The sequence below is a fragment of the Micropterus dolomieu genome, linkage group LG15, assembly GCF_021292245.1.
Source record: "Micropterus dolomieu isolate WLL.071019.BEF.003 ecotype Adirondacks linkage group LG15, ASM2129224v1, whole genome shotgun sequence".
In the NCBI taxonomy this organism is placed as follows: domain Eukaryota; kingdom Metazoa; phylum Chordata; class Actinopteri; order Centrarchiformes; family Centrarchidae; genus Micropterus; species Micropterus dolomieu.
The window spans coordinates 14,160,785-14,181,503 of NC_060164.1; the positions used below are offsets into that span (position 1 = coordinate 14,160,785).

Consider the following 20,719-nt stretch of genomic DNA (forward strand, 5'->3'; position numbering starts at 1 on the left):
AAACACAGTTTCCTTACAAGTGCTTGTGGATGTATTATTCTGTTGGAGGATGAAGTAAATGGTAAATTTGAAATATAAACACATGTTTTTTCAACCTCAGTATCCTTATGCGACTGTGTGCCTTCACCTCAGCTAAGTTTGGAGGAGCTGCTAAACATAACTGGTCATAGCAAACTAATGGCACAGAAAAAAATCCATATTTCTTCACTTTAAATCATCCAAAACTGACTAAAAGGATATATAGAAAGTCCAATAGTGATATTAAGGCTGGGTGTTATCTGTATATCAACAGGCACATTTCCTCAGAATTTACACTGTTTTTAACGCTGCCTGGAGGCTTTTTTCCTTGAAATCCAGTGTTTTCTTTTTGTTGTTGTTGACATGAAATGTCTGTGTCCTCTTGTGCGCACAGAGCAGCAACTAACCCACTATCAACCTGTGGAGGTAAGGAGGCGCAAACAAATGCTGTCTGCAGTGTAAGCCCCCCTCCCTAGTGAAAATATGTTCCTGCGTGCGTGATTCTAACATTTGTTAATAAAGGTAACTGATGAAAACACAAACGGTTCCCTTAAATTCCGACCATTTAAGAACAAATCTGTTCTTAAATCCTTTTCATTGACAGAAGCATCAATTAAAATTTACACATGGTCAATGGAGAAAATATTGAGGATGTGGCATGATTTATTTTATTATTTTTGTTTTTTTGTTGTTTGGACAGAGACATCAGCAGGTCTGCAGAGGATCCTGCAGGAGATTCAGCCTAGGGACACGAACGACTTCTTCACAAGTGCCAGAGAGCTGGAGACAGACCATGGAGATGACCACTCACAGACCCAGACCACACACGTGCCGTCACAGGACACAGGTGAGTTAGAGATCTTTATGCTGATGCCGTTCAACACAGAAATAATCTTGCTATGCTTCTTTAGCCTTAACAGGCCAAGATTGCACTAGTTCAGTTGGTTTCATATCATGAGATGCGCCTCCCCAGGTGGTTGTGGGATAATTGTAGGCGGGGTGTGAAGGCAAAGATACTTCGTGAGGTGAAGGGACAGGTGTATGCAGGTGTTTAGTTAAGCCCCTTTGTTTGGCCGCTGATTTGGCTCATTTGTCAACAAGGTCAATAGTTGGGAGGTTGTTGGGAGTGGTGGTAGCTACCTTCTTGCTGCCACCACTCCCTCTCTTCATTTACTCTGTAGCTCGCTTGACCGTCGCTGCTCTATCTCTCGGGCTGTGTCTGGTTGCGGTTCTCCAGAAGTTGATAGTAGTGTAGTGCGATTTTTGGCTGTGCTCACACCTACTCACTCTCTCCAATCAGAACCCACAGGCATGTTACACATATTTTTTACATTCAGTGTGAGGTCCATAAATCCACATCATGTTAAACAGATGCTCCATACAACCTGCCTGAGAATGAGTTTTCATTTTTTCTTCAGTATCAGAGTAATCCAGTTACAGCTGTCTGTACGCCCATGGGTACATTGCAAACAGGAACTGCTAACAGCTAATTCTGTCTGTCTTATCCCCCAAATACAAGTCAGACGAAGAAGAAGAATAATATAAATAGTCACCAAAACCTTTTTTGGTGTTTCGCTATGGATATGTTTTGACTTTACTAAGGCTCACAATGTCCCGTCAACATGCTTGTTATATTCCTGGAACGCTGACACTCTCTAAATGCTCTGTGTTGAATAGCTGTGGACAGACAGGCAAAAAACAGTTGTAATTTGCAACGAGGGGTTGGGGGATTGGAGGCAGTTTTACACTTTGAAAACCTAGGCCTACATTTTTATATTTTACTTGAGATGGATGTGAATTAAATTGGTGAAATCAATAATGTACAAGAGATGTCCTAATGGGGGCAGTGTTTGACTTTATTTTTGTATGGTTTGTGTGTATATATACACAAAGCACAGTCCAATACTTCAAGAAATCTTAATAATGATTAACTAAAGTACTGTATCATCACAGTGATAAGGAAAATGAAATGGCCCTGTGCAATATTTGTGTGTGTGTGTTCAGGGATGTGTAGAATGTGTGGCCCAATATAAACGATAACCACTTCCTTTGGTTTCCATTGCATACAAAGCTTTAACATGGTACATGACATAATAAGACAAAAACCTTTTATTTTAAGTTTGAAAAATGGGTAATAAACCAAAAGTGATCAAAGTTTTCCCATGTGACTTTATGTGTTGGTTCCAGGCGGTGAGGGCTACAGGGTGACAGCCCAGATGGTGCTGGTATGTTGCTGGCGGAGCATGAAGGAAGTGGCCATGCTGCTTGGACAGCTGTGTCAGAGCCTACCTCTGCACTACACCAATGACAACACGCGCGCACACCGTGGGCTCATCACAGAGGAGCAGGTAAGATCCTGTGTACAAAACATGTTCACATGAACCTCACTCTTATTGTCCTGCTGCTGTTACCTTAAACACAGTAGCATCTAGTGTGCTTTGAAGCAGGTTTGTTTCAGTTTTTGGGATTGTGTTAACCTTTTGACCAGCCAGTGTTGTCCATTTCAAATGTTATGTCATGAAGTAGTTTATTAATTACTTATTTATTTAATAATTGATCCAAATTGAAATGTTTGCCAATCTGAAGCACCAAGTATACAGTCACTTTCATCATCATCATCATCATTAGTTGTTGATAAGGCCAGTTAAAGGATAATCATTTGGGATATTCATTTGGTTTCTTATTTTCAACAAATCCCATGAAAAGACCAAAACCACCAATTAATTGATTGATTCACCACTTCCTGATATTTATGTGCCACACTATTGCACAAATTTACTATAAACACACACGCTGTAGTTTAAATCCCAGCATTGGAAGTGCTTGTGGCATGAACACAGACCAATTTAAATGGCAGTAAATACTAGACACGGGTAGGCCAAAATATTGCTGACCTATGTTAATAGAGATTAGTGATCAGTATCCCTACCGATTTTCACCAGTCATAGCACGCCACTGATTCTTGACTTTTTAGTGCAACAGTGATCCCTAGCCCCATGATGTTACCTTGCATAAAACTGGGTTCCACACAGCGTGGTATCCAGGTTTTAAATGTGGTAGAAAGTGAGCGCTGGTATTGGAAGTCGATTGATGCATTTCATGAATTGCATAAATATCCTGATCAGTCTGCTGTGCTAATTCACTAGTAATATGTTACATTAAGAACTAAAAAATAGTATAGTAATGGTAGCTTTGCAAGTCTGACTGAGCGTTTTTTTAATTATCCTCTGCCGCACTCAGGCCTGCCTTGTCACTATTCTTATTGCTTTGAAGTCATATTTTAGGAATGGGATGCCTAACAAGGCTAACCAACCTGTAACAGCTGAGTTGTGGTAGTGTGTCACAAGTCTCGTTGTTCAAAACACTCAAATAAATTACTTCCAACTTCACAAGAACCAAATACTCGCAGAATTGTCAACTCGCTCCTCCTGCTTGTTGCCTCCCCGCCTGAACTTCATTGTCCCTAGAGTGAGAGTCCTGGCTGAAGCCCCTGTAAATCCCCTCGGTACTGTATTCCCAGTCATCAAACTGGCCTCAGTTGGTCTAGGAGGCTGTGTTTGGTCTTGGTCCATGATTACTGGGAGGCTGCTGCCGGTTTCCTTGCCTTGGCAGCATTCCCCTCTGGGTCCACCGGGCCTGAAAACCACCTCCTCCCTGTGGTCCAAAGCTCCTGTGCTAGTGGTGTAAACAAACACCAACACTCCCCCGGTACCCTGAGCTCCCAGTCTGGGTAGAGTTAGCTGATAGGGCTGCAGTGCCATAATAATATTTGGGGGTAGCCTTACTACAAAACAAGTATGTTTTTTTTCAATGTAATAAGGTGTAATGTTTTTCACTGTATGTCTGTATATATTGTAGTGGGGAATTATGTGAATGTGTGTGTGTGACACCACGCTGAGAAGCTCTTCAATTAGCATCCGCCCTTGTTAGCACTGCGCTTTCATTTGAGGCCCGACCCTGCTGGTTTAACAGTCGCGACGCCCCTCCCTTTCCACTGCATTCTTTCCAAATCACTTCCACTGCCAGCAGGAAAAGACTGAGCGCTGCAAACAACACACTACCACACACACACACACACACACACAGACACACACACACACACAGACACACACACAGACAAACTCACACAGGAATGGTTGTCTGAGTGGTTCAGCATGTGAACGTCCATAATAACAAGGGTACCAGACATAGGCTGTGTTTGTCTGTGTAGGGGGTAAAGTGCACGCGCGCACGTGTGTGTGTGTGTGTGTGTGTGTGTGTTTATGTTTGCCTGTTGACCGTGTATTTACACTCCTGAGAGAGAAAGTAGGAAGTATCATACTGTACCATGAGCTGACTGTGTGTTTTTTGTATTTTGTGTGGAGGGCCACAATTTTTTACTGCGCAGGTTGTTTACCTGCCACATTTGAAGTAGCAGGAATGTAAGACAGTCATCAGTCAGTTTACTTTAGGGTTAGCAGCAGGCTGTGCATTGTACTGTATGTTTTTATTAGCATTTAAGATACATTTTATTTTCTCTTCTTTTATATCCGTTCTGTAAGTTTAATCACTTTTATTATTAATGTTCAGTTTACATTTGGTAAAAACATTTAAGATATAATGTGACGACAATGGTTCACATACAGTTGCCCTTGTGTTTGTTTAGCCGAGTTAAGAGCTAGCACTGGTATGCTAGCAGCTAACACTGGAAAGTATTAATCAGCTGCAAAATCACTGGAACCATCTATGCAAAGTGTTTGAAAGTGGTTTTAACCAGATTGTGCATAGACATGTGAAATCCATGTATGGACTCATTACAGTTTGTCAGTCCTGCGCTCGTTACATTTTTTTTCACCTCTTACACAGTATTCTCTCTAAACCAGTTGGACACGATATCAGGCCATCTAAAACAGCCAGGGTTGTTTTAACTGTCACAACAGAAATGGACTTGATGATGATGTCACAACCACAGTGTGCTGAAGATATAATTGATGGTGATATCATGGTACCATGTTGTACCATGTGTGGTAACTATGGCGACAGGGCTCATTACATAATGGATGCTGAGGACCACGTGGACAAGAGGAAAATCTGAACTCCTGTCCTCAATGTCTTTACCGCATCTTTTTCTGTGTGTGTGTGCGCGCGCGCTAGTAGTAAGTGTGTCAGCATTAACAGGCAGCAGGGTGATTCCACTAGTATTTGGAAAGTTGGGTCTGGCTTAGTCTTTGTGGACAAAGTCATTCTGCCCTACCGCAGCGATGACATGCATGGGCAAACACATGTGTATAGTGTGTGGGGGGGGGGCTGTGTGTGTGTACGTGTGACTAAAATGCATCCCTTTCCAAAATGCGTGTGAGCTCAACACCTCCTGCGGTCCTCAGCCAGCATCCTGTTACATCCTTGTTGGCCTGGCAACACTGCAGATGTTTCTGTCACTGGGTGGCACCGTGGCAACAGCAACCGTTGTAGATGGGGGAATTAATAGTGATAGATATTTTTCTGTCGATCACTTTCCACAATATTTTTAGACTTTTTCAGCAAAGATGATGCATTGTGATTGAAAGTTTGTCTGACGGTGATCAGTGAAGGAAGGGAGACTGCCTGACTGGACAGAGAAAATGGAAGGAGCAGCACTTTGACATCTTGACAGCATAATACAGGGTTTTGTCTGTGTGTGAGCACACTTGCACTGTATGAGTGTGACAGACCACCAAAGTCGTTGGTCAGCTGGAGTTTGACAGCTCTGGTGTTTATTTGGTATAGCTCGGCCTGCATCGGTTGGAGCACTGGTTATACAGAGGAGACAGACCGTTGGTTTGGCTGCTCTGAATCTCAGGGCGAAACACACCCACATCCAGACACACCACTCTATATTTGCTCTCTAGTGCACAATATTTTCTTTACACCATTTTATTTGCGTTTCCAAATTCTAAAAGTAAATTGCATGCTGCCTCATATTGCCCTCACAGATTCCCACAGTGGAATGAAAAATTTACCGTCCATATCATGTTCACTACTTTTTACTTTGTCAAACATGGTGCAAAGTGATGATTCAGCTAAGTGTCCCAAATCTCATAATACTGCTCACTACAGGGTAAACGGGGTGTGCAGGGAGAAGTGAATGATTGGTTTAGGGGAGGACTAACAGAGAAAACACATTACAAGATAAATATATAAAAATGCAATATACAGCTACAATGATATAATATACAGCCTCCTGGAAGTTTCCTGCCCTGTAATCCTCAAATTTTTCAGAAGGCTTCATACAACATTTGGCCATGGATGCTTAGATCCAAGAAAGGTACTCATTAATTCAAAAAGCTGCAGTGTGACATGCGCCAGAAAATAACTGTAATTACATCTAATATTATGCATGTCAGCATATTTAGCAGATACCAAACTAAACCCACTGGACTACAGCAGTTAAGAATAACACTTGTTTATAGTAAATTATTACTTTATTGCTTTCTATTGTCTGTACCATTTATAAACCAGAACTTCACAATTACTCCTGCAGATTGCTGCAACAACAACAAACATTATCAGAGTGCTGGCTAACCCTCGGCCTCAGGGGAGAAGTTGGCTATTTGGGTCACTGTCACGGCTCCGAGCCATACATGTAATTAGACTTGGGAAACTTCGCTCTCCGCACAAGGAAGTTTTTCTGGGAAACAGGCACGTTTGCAAACAGGAAGTTGACGTCTAAATAAAGTCCCCCCTGTACCCTCCCCCGCCCCACGCAGGAAGCTTGCTCGGCCCTTTTATACAGTTACACAGACGGGAACCTTCGGGAGGGATGCTTTAAATAGGCGAAGCCGCGGCCCGACTCGGCCCAGCTCAGCACCGCAGCGGTCTGGGCCCCAGGAGCCACGGGCCATCTAACAGTGACTGTCGCTGCCATTTTTACCCCGGTGAGGTCAGGCCTGTCCTGGAGTCCACTCTGGCCACCAATGTGATAAGTCATTGGGCTTGGTACCACTGTGGTTTACTCAGTCCATACTTTGGTGTTTAAGTTAGTCCACTTTAGGTCGGCAGGGTCAGTTGAGTTTACTGACCAGTCATGTGGCCTAAGCCATAAACTTTTGTTGCATTTATTCTTTTTGTAATGTGTTCATATTACACACATTTTGTATTCTGTATTTTTTTCAGTTTCAGCACATTTGCCTGCTGTTTTCCTCTTATAAACCGTCTTCATACATCATTGCTCTTACATTCAGTGACATCAGAGTTTGTTTCTGAAGTGACTGGCGTACTCATGAGTCCTCTGTGGGTCTATGTCTGTGTTAGTTTAGATGTTGTGTCTAACCCCACATCCCCTAAGGGGCCGTTTCACACAAGGCTTTTTGCATCGGGGCCTTGCCACCCCTCCCTGTGCCCTCCATGCCACCCCTGACTAAGTCGAGGACTGGCCGCCTCTGTGGTGGCGGTGATACCACAGCCTTAATGACAGGGCACTGGAGCTCTGCGTCCGCCTCGCCCTGCCGCCTCACCTGCAACACTCACCAGTTTACAAACTGCCACAGCACTCATTTGTGTGTGTATGTGTATAGTTAGAATAATGTTGCTAACACTATTACTAACTGGATGGTTTTACTGACAGTGGCCATTATGTGGATGTCTCAGCATCCTTATTTGAACACACTTGTCACGCTACTGACATGCCGCTCTCACGCTTGACATGCTCAGTGCTCACTGGCTGAAAACTAAGTGGTGTCTCTAAAACGAGAGTGTAGCTACACACAACTACACTTTTCTTGCCAAATAGGGGAAAGGCTAAAGTGGGATAAGATAGGGCCGTTCATCACTATATAACCATCTTTTTTTACACTGTACTGCTTTGCTTTTAGTTGGAATATTTATAGAGACGATCTGCTATATTTCAGCATTTGATTGATCAGGAGTGGAATTCATAGACAATTATGTCATTCACAGCGGTGGAATTGGGAGGGGGTTAATTGTTTTGGTTTTGCATTTTAGTGGTTCCCTGTTCGTCGTACCAGTGGAGGGATTGTCATTAAAACTGTTCGTGATGGACTTTGTGGTCATCCATTATGCATCCACAGAGTCTATGAGAAGTGTTCCTTTTTATGAAGATTTCCACTCTTAAACTAAGTACCCACAGTAGTCTGTGCTTTGACACATCACCCAATAATGACCTCTCTTAATTAACCCTGAGTACAGAGTAATTGGAACGCATTTCATTGCAGTGTCACCAGTTCTGGCTGGGGACCTGCCTGAAAACATCATTCTGGGCTCCGGGAAATTGTGCTGAGAATTTTGTTACTATTTACTAGGGCTGGACCCAAATATTAGAATATTCGACCATTGGGTAGACATTCGATTTTCAATTTTGAGATTCGATTACTGAGGTTTTTTTTCGCCTGACTTCCTGAACGTAACGCTCCAGTTCACATCAAAGGGAAAACGAAATTATGCCCTCAGCTGTGTGGGAGCACTTTAAACTGAGCGATGACAGCAGCAGTGTGGCAGTTATGCGGTCTATTAATTTTACAATTGCTAAATTTCAGATCAAAACAGTCAAATTTCCTACAATTAATCAGTAGCTAAACTGTAGGCTGGCAACAAACAAACAACATAATGCACACATCTAAATAATTAAATGATGCTGATTGTAGAAGAAGAACATTTAGTCGCTGTAATAAAAGTTAAGTGAAATTTGCATAATAACGTGTTAGATTTAGTTCCGCTACCGGAAATACCATTAATCCCGTCTGCTCCCCGTCTGCTCTCCGTCTGGACCCCCGCCCGGCTAAACTGTTCCTGGATTCTGCTCTGGACCTGCTCGGATCAGACTATTCTCACTCAAAACTTTGCTTATTCGCTCTTAATTACTATCGAAGCGTCGAAGCTCAAAAAATGATGTTCGAGCCAGCCCTACTATTTACTGACATTTTATAGATTTTACATTTATAGATTAACACAGATTAGTACTCAATGAATTAAATATAATCAACAGCACATATTGATACTTATTGATAAATAAAAGACAAAAAAACAATGAATCAGTACTTAAAGTAATTATCAGTTGGGCCCCATTATGTCATATCATAAAGCCCCCAGTAAATCACTGATACTAGAACTCCAAAGGATTTTTTTAGACTCTGCACCTTTGCATATAAAATACATATATTAAAGTCAATACAGTTCCTTAACAGGGTCTTTGTTAGATTAATACAGTCAATGCATTCTCTCTGTTACAGGTGGAGGGGGTAGGCCTGTACTTCCGTCAGCAGCTCCTGCAGTCCCGTCATCGTGGCGCCTTTGAACTGGCTTATGTGGGATTTGTGCGCCTCACCGACATGCTGTGCAGGTGTGTTTGTTTTCACATTCAGGGCCAACGACTGAAAGGTAATCCTGCTGAATGGCTGTGGGCATTAGCGCCCATCATGACACTGAGTGTCAGTGTGCCTTGTAATTAGCAAGTAGGCAAGTCCTCTCAGTATCACTCTGTAGGTATAATATGTTGGATTACATCAACACTTGATAATTGGTGTTAGTCATCATCTGGAGCCCTCTGGACGGCTAATAAAAAATCATGAAATTCTTATACATTATTTAAAGAACCATTCAACAATTTTGGAAATGCGCTTTATTTAGGAAATAGGCTTGTGTTGTTTATTTCTGAGAGTGACTTGACTGTTTCTGTCCTAACTGAATAAATATTGCTAAATAAAAATAATATAATCAAAGCTATACTCATACACTTGAATTGCACAATGAACAGTAATAGACTGATGGGGCCTGTGTGACAATGCTCTCCATCACCTGTGCTATTCATGGAAATAATCCTACTATTATCCTGCTGAGTGGAAGGAAAAAAAACAATCTTTTAATTCTAAACGACATGAAAGAATTTCTCACTTTCTTGTACCTCCCTGTTTTCCTCAATGACGGGTTGTGGAAGATGTCTCTTGGCCCTGCGGCAGGTGACGAACCACAGAACCGTTGCAGTGCTGAGCAGTTAAAACTAAACTCGCTTGTTTTGTACTTTCACAAAAACCAGTCTCGCACTATGTTGTGTAATGAAGGCAACATTCTAGTGGTTGTGTGTAGGAGTACTGGAAGTGTGTGTGTCCTTCTTGGGGCGTGTGTGTGTGTGCTTTCAGGAGGGGAAGAGCAGTGTGTGGATGGTGTGCGGGCCGTATGCTGGGTTATGGGGTGTTGATTGCGGGGTGCTTAGCCATGGCCTTTTGATGCTCTGCCTTGGGATCTGGTTCTGGTGTGTTCCACTGTGTTTGCACTCTCTCTCTCACTCTGTCTCTTTGTCTCTCTCTCCATTCTTCCCCATTTTGTCCTTCTTTCACTCCGCCTCCCTTTAAGTGAGTTCCCTGGTTAGGCATGTGCATTTATATCTGCGATTGTTTACAGCAGCGGTTCCCAACCTTTTTTGTCAGACGCACCCCCACAGCCCTGTCAGATGAACTCAAGTACCCCTTCATCTGCACCACCCAACTTGTTCCAAATGTATTTATTTAAAATGATTTAAAATTGGATATTAGTTAACAATTAATGATAGAATAGATAGATGAATTCAGTTTTAAGGTCTGTTTGTCCAAGCTTGCATTTGTACTGCTATTTATGTTATCCATTATTTTTAAGTTACTATTACTACTACTATCTATTATTTTTAGGTATTTCAAATGAAGTTACTTGTAGCTACTGCATTTATTTCAACCATTTATACTTCACTTATTCATTACTTATAGATAACTATTTCAGCCCCATTATTCATTACTAGCGAGGTATTTCAACAATTTATCCTTTATTTTATCCATCTATTTATCTATTTTAACCTTTTTATCAATTACTTTTTGCTTACTATTTTAACTTCTCTGCTTATTTACTAGTTTTCACACATGCTTAGTTGCACCACACACTGGTCAGGTATACTCAATATGTGGGTTTTTAAAAATCAGATTATTATTATTTTTTTATTAGTTAAGTACCCCAGGTGGAAATCACTGATTTAGTGTGTGTGTGTTATGAAGTACACTGGAGTGTTTGTGGCTGGGCCCTCCACATTGGATTGTTTTAATTTGTCCTCTCCGCTCCACTGGCTCTTGTTATACAGCTGCTTCTTACAAAACAGGGCAGAGCGGTTTCTTGTGGGTGTGTGTTTGCCAGACCTGTTTCAGATGATATTCTTAGCAATTGTTTTAAAACGCTCAGAGCACCAGATGCCCCAGAGAACAGTGTAAATGTGTCACAACGAGCAGGAATTTCCTTTGTATCTTAAACCGCTTTCAGATAGGTACACATAAAACAAATGGATCCATATTCAATATGTTTTTGTCTCAAGCTACATGAGAAATTTTCACTTGTTTAATGTGACTTCATAGGAATCATGTCTGTGCAGTGGATGAGGTGCTTGATGATGATTTTCATTTTGATACTATCTTTGGAACCAATGAATCGGAGAATTTGAAAGCAATTCAAGTACACTGTGCTGTGGTTAATAATTCATCTGACACTTTCTGAACATGATCATTTTATTCTACTCATTATGGAAACTAAAATAAAAATATTTTTATAGATGTTTTGCACCTCTGGTCTAGATTTGGTGTGACAGTGGACTGTTTCTGTTTTGGAGAAACACACTGCATTTATTTGTTTAGGTTAAAGTCACGCAGCAGTGTGCAGAATGACTTTCCATCTTGAAAACATGCATACAATACAGTTAATGGGGGTATTAAACATGGCCAAATTGTGGAATACACAATTTTATCATTTTATCATGGTGGCTATAGATGATTTTAGACTATTGTTGCTTCTGTTTATTTGATGTGTTTTTTGTTTATGTTTGTGTCGACATGTTTTGTGCTGTACCACAAATTGCCTCTCTGAGGACATTATAGTCTAAGTCAGCTGATAACTCTGGTGTGTATAGACAGTGGTACTGAAAAAATGCTGTACTGTGGATTATGGTGCACAAAATAGCTGCTCGCGTGTCTAAAATAACTTGTATACAAAAATATAAAAAATGGTAAATAAGTTAATATGTAACTTTGTGTGTGTAAGGAGTGGAAGTCAGGCACTGCAGCAGCTTCCGGCCCGCTGGCTGTCTGAGGTTCTAGAAGAGGTCAAAGCCAGTGACCCATCATCCAAGCTGTGTGCCACACGACGCAGTGCTGGAATACCCTTCTACATCCAGGTGTGTAAGCATGGTTTTCAGATTTTCACATACAAGGTAGATTTGTGTCATTTTACAACACAGGGTCGTATAATGACATGAGGTTTGTAGTTCCCTATATGCTACTCACAAAGAGCAAATGTTAGATACAAAAATTATATAAGCACATACAGAAATAAAACTATTTAACATGGTGGAGTGCTGAGGAATTTAGGAGTCTCACAGCCAGGACTCTTACTTCCTGGGGGTACAACAGCAAATGCCTCTGTATCTCTTCCCCGAAGGCAACAGGGTGAACAGGCTGTGGCTGGGGTGGGTACTGTCCTTTAATATCCTTTGGGCTCTGCGTAGGCACCTCACCTCACCGATATTCCTGATGCAGTGTAGATGGGCACCAATGATCTTCTGAGCAGTTTTAATCACCAGCTGCAGAGCCCTCTTTTCCTGGGCCGTGCACCCTCCATGCCAGTTTTTGATGTTACTATGCTTTCTATTGCTGTTCTGTAAAAGTTAATACGAACTTGCCACAGGAAGATTGCCTTCTTAAGCTTCCTTAAGAAATACAGCCGTTTCAGAGCTTTCCTCAAAAAAATCAAACCCTCTCTGAACATAGTGATCCTTTGGTGCTGTTCAAGACACAGTTTTGGATTTCTCAGGTTTGCGTCATTGCTTTATTTATCCCAGGAGATCATAGTTTGGGCAGAACAGGCTGCGTTATGTCAATTCTGCTGTAATTTGCTGGATTTAGGTAAATAAAAATGACTGCCATTTGCAATGTGTGTTCTGAAAATCAGAAATAAGTAAGTAAATCTTTATATAGTATCTTTTTTAACACTGTCCAGAGAGGGTTAGATTCAGTAATCATGGAGTAAACAAATGTGACCACAGGTTACAAAGTGCTTGACATCAATATCAAGCACAAACACCTAAATTAAAAAGCTCATACAAGAGAAAAAACATTTAAAAAGCCATACTCGTACACAAACATACAAACGCAATGCACATACAACAAGGTAAGCAAACAGCAACTTGACACCACACGGAGCACATTATTGGAAGTGGAAGAAAAGGTAACCTAAAGAAGTGGGATTTTAAATGTTGTTTGAAACAATCAACAGACTCAGCTGATCTAATGGGAGTGGGGAGATCATTCCAGAGTCTGGGTGCAGGATGTCTCTGGTTTTATGTATGGCTTGCAGTATAGCCAACGGGTTTTGATTGGATGACCTAAGAGACCGCTCAGTGGTGTATGGGCTTAGCTCGGAAATGTAGGCAGGAGTTAAGCCATGTAATGCCTTAGAAGTGGTTAAAATTTTGATTGAACTTTACTGGCTGCAAGTCTGAAACAGAATTAAACCAGTTTGTTTGGTTTTAATTGAGGATCAAATATTCTCAGACTCCTAGAGTTTGGTTTGACATGAGGGGCAAGTGGGCCAATATACTGGAAAAGTGAAGAGCAGCTAAACAGTTGCGGGGTGTGTCTATGTTGCTGAAATCATGGTTTTACCGAAACAGAAAGTTGACTCTTAACAAAGCAGTTTCAGTACTATTTTCGGCAAAAGCCAGATTGGAATATATCAAAATATTATTCCCTTTAACAACTTGAAGGAGGTGCTCAGCGCAGCTGGACACAGGCTGTCTTAAATTGATCAGGGACACAAACGGAGGGGTTTTTGGGCTTTATTTAATAGGAAGTTGAAGATGGAGACAGGAAATGTGGGGTTGAGCATGGTAATAAGGGCAAACTAAGTAAATATGGAACATTACTAGATCAGAAGAAGAGAGGGGGGGACACAGTGTTGATACTTTTGATTTTATTGCCAAAAATTTATACAGTTTGCTCTCTTTAGTTGGGGTGGCAGAGAAAGCAGCAGCTTCCTTTATTTTCTGATTGAGCAAAGTCAGAAGCTCTGTCATGTGAAGAAAATGGACATTAAGTTTTGTCTTTTTCTAGCTGCGCTTGGCCCTCCTGCAGTCTGCCTCCTACACGAATGGAATAATTTATCCACAGGATGCTGCAACCAACCTGGTTGTAATAGGTTCATTGGCATTTATAGCCAAGGAGCACAAGTTATTGATTTCATTGACCAGATAATTCATGTTAGAAGGCTTTATTGGGCGATTACATAAATCAGAGGAGATAGATGAGAACTTTTAGAGCGGACTGATTATTAAAAATGCAGGAACATACTGTTTGCTTCAGAATGTGAGACGTTGCCTGGATGGAGGAGTCACATATAATAAATTTGTTATCAGATACAAGGTCTGTCAATGAGAGGGAGTTCATAGTCAGGCCTAAAGTACATATGAGATCAAGGGTGTGGCCTCGTTTGTGAGTCAAACCAGAGATATGCTGCACCAGGCTGAATGAGTAAGTCATTTTGACAGTTGACTTTAAACATAAAGATGTGTTTACATGGTTGCTGTAAGCAACAGCAAGGCCTCTGCCACCTTTGGCACAATACAAATTCTAATCCACTTTCAACTGTAACATGAGGTCATGTGATTGTTAAGGTTACAGTTTGGTCAAAATTAAGTTTATCATATGGAATGTGTTGCATGGACATAGTGAGGGTTATGGTTCGTGAATGAATGTTGGAAAGTTCTCAGAGGGTTAGTAATAGAAACCCTGTGTGTGTGTGCTCCTGTTTACTCCTAAAAGTAGTGCAATCAACAGTTCTTGGCGTGCTACTGGAGCACTCATGCTGGAAGAACATTGAGTTTCTTAATCCATCCGTCTTTTTTTTGTTTTTGCTCACTGACTTGCATGAACACACACACACACACACACACACACACACACACACACACACACACACACACACACACACACACACACACACACACACACACACACACACACACACACACACACACACACACACACACACACACACACACACTCATAACACACAGGGGGGCGGAGATGTGCTCGGTTAAACCGGGAAAACCTAACTTTGCCTGAGATAATAGTCTTCATTCACCCTCTAATGAATCCATATTGTGGCCTAAAGCAGTAGATCTGCTATTAATACCATTAACAAGTAATGGCCCAGAGAGAGATTTTCAGCTAAAAGTACCACTGTACCCTCATGAATAAAAAGGTCTGATAAAGGCAGAGAGGTTAGAAAGTGGAGAACTTCTGTTCAATGTGATTTATCCCCTGATGGACAAATGTTATTTTGAACTGTAGAAACAAAGAAACAAAAACAAATCGAACTTGTGTCAACTTCAACAGTTTTTTCTTTGCTGCACAATTTCACTGCAATATACCCTATAAATTTCTCTGAGACTGTACTGAGCGAAATGCTAACAGAAGCATGCTAACATCCTCACAATGACACTGTTAACATGCAGATGTTCAGTATGTGTAATGTTCACCATCTTTGTTTAGCGTGTTAGCATGCTAACATCTGGAGGAATGTTAATCAGTTTTGCAGGTATTTAGTCAAAAACTAAAATATTGGAGAAATCTAAATGTTTACCTGGTGATGACACCAGATCAAAAGACAAATGATCAGCAAAGTTATTACAATTCATCCTGAGGGGGCCCTGAATGTGTGTACCAAATATTCATATAATAATCCACCCAATAGTTTTTGAGATATTTCACTCAAAACCATATATTTACACCTCATGGTGGCACTAGAGGAAATATCAGGGGATCACTTAAGTCAGTAGGCTACAACATCTAGGAGACATGACTGTCTGTAAAAAGGTGCTAATCCATACAGTACATAATGAGATATTTCATTGGATAAGTGAACATTTTGACCTGCAGGAACATCTTATTTTATCAAATTTATTAGGATTCATAGCAGGTGGATTGTTTAACATGCTGACTATCTTAGATTAGCATACTAAGATTCTGCAACATGAAAAAGATCACTAAAGTCATTACAATTCATCCTGGGAGAGACATGAATGTTTGAGCAATATGAAATGGGTAATCCATATATTACTTTTTTATAACATACAATACAATACTATACAATAGGTGTTGAGATATTTTACTCTTGACCAAAGTGGTGCACTGACTGACTGACCAACCAACATTGCCATCAATAAAGACACTCTGCTAGCATGTAAGCCTGTACCAAATTCATTTTTTTTTTTTTACATTCAAAGCTTCTATTGAGGTTTTGAATGAAGCTTTGAAAGTTTGTCATCATATTTTATGGTGTCATCACCCTAAAAGACAAAATCCTTTAACCAAATGAGTCTTTTTTGTTAAGTACTGGCAGAATGAGTAGGATTGCTGTTTGTAAACATAGGATTCAAAGTTGGCCCAATGCAGAGAGAGAGGGAGAAATAAAAAGTTATTTTCTGATTGTTTCACAGCAGTTACATTCTAAATATAGCCATAAATAAACATGGCTACAACTCCACACAGCCGTTTGGAAAGGACACATTGCTGGATTTGGTGTGAATCCAGCTGCAGCCAAAGCCACGCTTCATCCTGTCCGCTGTGCTTGCGTGTGTATACCTCAGCTCCGCCTTCAGTCAAACAGACACACACCTGACAGAGCGCAGAGCGGAGAGGCGGAGACAGCGTCCCGACCTCATACACTGCGCTGCAGAATGAATAGTCATGAAAAAACACAAAAAAAGCTGTGCAGCATTTGAATCTTGATTTGGAATTTGAATGTCAGTCAATTTTTGATACTCAGTGTAACACATTTCAGTCAGTACCAAATAGATCCTGATGTTCAACACCCTTTCCTAGTGCTTTTTGTTGTTGAGCTTTATTTCTTCAGTAAGGCTCATAAAGATACTGATCTCTTTTGGAAGGGAGAGCCGAGAATCTACATATACACCCATCTCAAGTATTGGATAGATATAAAAAACAATTTCTGCAAGTATCCCTAAGAGGAATGTCTCTAACTTCAAGTTGCATTGTAATTTATTCCAGTGGTAAGGTGCATAATACAGCAGCTTATCTGCTCTTCTTTCGAGTAGATAAGTCTAGCCTACATCATCCCTCATGAGTAATCCCTGCCCTCAAGGCCATATTTCCACTACTGGGAGAGAAAGGAGGTAGAAGAGATGGGGAAAGGGAGACAAAGTTAGCATAGTTTGAATAAGTGTGACTCTTTTTGACTCTGCCAATATCAAGTTACTCCACACATAACTCAGAGGAGAGAATTATGTCCAAAATAGAATTTGGGGCACAACAAGCAGTGGGCAAAGGGAGAGAAAGAGTCATACATACAAAGACACACACACTGACTCAGGGGGAGGAGTGTGTGATCTGACCTTGGCATATATTTTCTGTACCTCGAATACACTCTCTGTCTCTTCCCAGGAGATTTTACCCTTGTGGTTGTTGAAATGAACAATGGGGAACAGACAGGAACCCTAATCACATATTTTTGTAACTCATTTTGGATCTTTAGTTATTAGCGTTTAGTTTTATATTCCACAGCGAGACATGTGTGTTTGTACCCTGGCTGTATTTGAGTGTATGTTTGCAGTATTAAACAGAAAAGTACAAAGCGAGCTCCTGCAGTGCAAACAGAATGAATGTGGATTTGGATTCAGACTCAGGCTCCGGCTCCTTTTAAAGACTTTATTCCCTCAGTCTAATACCTTTGATTGCTACTGTACAAAGGGGAGGGTTGTTAATCTTGGAGCAAGTGTGAGGGAGGGCGGGGGGCAGATGAAGGGAAAACAGCGTTAGGAAAGATTACATTACCAAGAGCGAAACAGGAAAAAAATTGTAATATGGAACATCAAAGTGTCATGGTGGAGTGCCTTTGCAATATAGGGTTCCATATTGTTAAACCCTGCAACCCTTTCTCTTGTTATTCCCACTAGGGTCTCATTAGACAGGTCATTGGCTCAGAGTCATATGTCAATATTTCATCGTATGTATGCATAATTTGAAACTTAAATCAGAGCAGCACTTCATTTCAAATGAGACAGGAACTATATAAAGTGGGGGCAAAGAAAGATGAAGAAGGGGAAACAGTTCAGTTCCCAGCAGGCACCCTCCTGATGGAGCAGAAATCGAAAGATTGAGGAGGGAGGAAAGGAATGAGGCAACTAAAAAGAAGCCCTGCTGCCCCAACCACTTGCTGCTCGCGCTCTCTCTCTCTCTCTCTCTCTCTCTCTCTCTCTCTCTCTCTCTCTCTCTCTCTCTGTCTGTCTCTCTCTCTCTCTCTCTCTCTCTCTCTCTCTCTCATCTTCTATAAAGTGTGACACATATTTCAAAGGTGTGTTTTTTTTTTAGGGCATAGGAGCACTAAGAATGTATTTGAATTAGGAGTAGTGTCTGTGAAGCTCCCCACTGGGTCAGGACAATAGGGCTCTCATTTAGTACAACGCTATATATAATATTAAAAAATGAATTAATATTCTAAGCCCAGGCGACAGAAAACAAGTGCAAGTGCTAGCATTTATTAGAAAAGAACAAAAGGTCACATCCAATTCAATGTCAGCTTTTTAATGAATGATGGGCCAGAGGCTGAGATGTGAGGGAGGGCTCAGAGTTCACATCCATGTTAAATACTTGATGTGGTCTTAAAAGGGAATCCCCTTAAGGTTAATTCAGTCTTCAGATGCCTCAGGCTTTCCTGCTCTCTACTAAGACTGATCTAATTTTTGCCAGCCCTGTTTCTAATTGACTTTAGGGTTTTTTATTTTTAATTTGAGCTACTGTTATACTCATCTTTGCCTCACTTAAGACGTTTTGTCTATTTATTTATGTTTTTATATTCACCTCTGTTGTATATGTTTTCACTGACTCCACCTCACTAATTCTTAAGCACCAAACTATTCCTAACTCATCTGAGAACTTAGTATTTCTCTATAACATTCAATATTCAAAATTAGATAAGCAATAATCATCATAAGTTAGATTTAGAAAAACATGCTTAAGTATTATTTATTAAGCATTTAACACTGGCATTTAAAAACGATACTAATCTGCTTCATCAGGACTGTGGGGTGTAGTTTAATTTGATTGATAGTGGCCTGGCAACACAAGCAGACAATTCACCGGCTGTCTTCAGATTGTGAAGCAAATATTGCAAAGTCCTGACTGGTGAATGGAAGTAAGGCTGGGCAATATGGCATATAAAACAGTTATAATAATAGATGAATGATCAAATATTTCTTCAACATAGAAATATGAATGAGTAAAATTAAGTCAAATCTTTTTTCAGTCCTCTTTCCTCAACAAAATAATAATAATAAATATCTTAATAGAAAAATTAAGTGGTGATTTAGTTCATGATTCAAATTATTTAAATTGAACATTCAGGGTTTCCCATACGTTGATGTTTTTGTGGTGACCCGGCACAATATTGATTTTCGATTTTGTTTTATTTTAGTAGGCCTATTTAAACCCAAGTTATTAGCAAGCATGTAAGGAGCCTAGCTATGTTAACGTTAGAATACAGCTGGGTTGTCGAGGTTAGCATGCTGTACATAAACCTTAAAGTAAAAGTGAACTTTAAGAAGAGATTTAAAAGAGGATACTGAGTTTGCCTGCCTGAGATCCTCAGGCGTAATACTTCCCTCAATGACCAGAGCTGTTTATGGCAAAAATCCTAAAATATTTTTTATGAGAAAATATTTTACCAGGGCCTTTAAAGTTTTAACTGTTGACTTGACATCAGCCTCCACACGCACATATCATCTATATATGAATTGTCTTTACTTGTTACACACGTGCATGTGAGGAACAAATAAGATGCAAACTACAGTATACTGAAACTCTAGAATGCTGAAGTATAACTGTCCACTGACACTAAATGTAACACATCCATGCTAGATGCTAAAGTTGCAATAAATCAGATTCTCATAAAACATAACATACAGCAATAGTACATTGCTCTGGTGTGATACGGTGGGAATGAAACCACATTAAAATTTCTAAACCCATGTAACATGAAGATATCACGTTCAGTGTACCAATTATAACCCCCCCCCCCCCCCCCCCCCCCCCCTTCTTTTTTTCCTCTCTCCTTCCCTTTTTCATTATCTTTCCCAATATCTGTCTCTCCATCTTTTCGCTTCCTTGGGCCTGCCTTTCCATTAATCTCACCAACAGACTGCCTCTATTAATTAGTCTACATCTCCCATCTTGCATGTAATAATCAGAGGTAATAGAGATATTAGGAAGATAAGGATATTTCTGCAGTCACAATCACTTTTAATTAGCCAGAAGAGAAAACGACTCGCTTCAGACAGCGTAAGGTCTTTTTCTTGCCACAAAAGTCTGGGAGGACACAAATTCTGCAGCAAATCTAAAGTGTCAGTTTGCAAAATATATCTGTTCCATTGTGTCTCATAGGACGCTTCACATAGTGGAGGTAATAATGCGTCCATGCCTCTAGACTGAACAGGTTTTCAGCTTGTCAGCACTGACATTTCTGAATTAATATTATACTTCACAGACAGGTATATCTTAATGTAATGCATTTCTGTTAAATTTATTGGCAATGCCATTTCATTTTATTGGATGAGGGTCGTACTGTAAATTCAATTAGATAACAGAGGAAGTGTCTGTACTGCGTGTCAGTAGTTAATTGTAAGTTCCAGGCTGCACTAAAAAAGACAAGG

The 20,719-nt window shown here is 40.5% G+C and overlaps 1 protein-coding gene across 1 annotated transcript in view; it reads left to right on the forward strand.

The window, feature by feature from the left end:
• zgc:171482 (zinc finger protein) overlaps window positions 1-20,719 on the forward strand; it is a 107,204-nt gene that overhangs the window by 49,506 nt on the left and 36,979 nt on the right. The window lies entirely within an intron of this gene.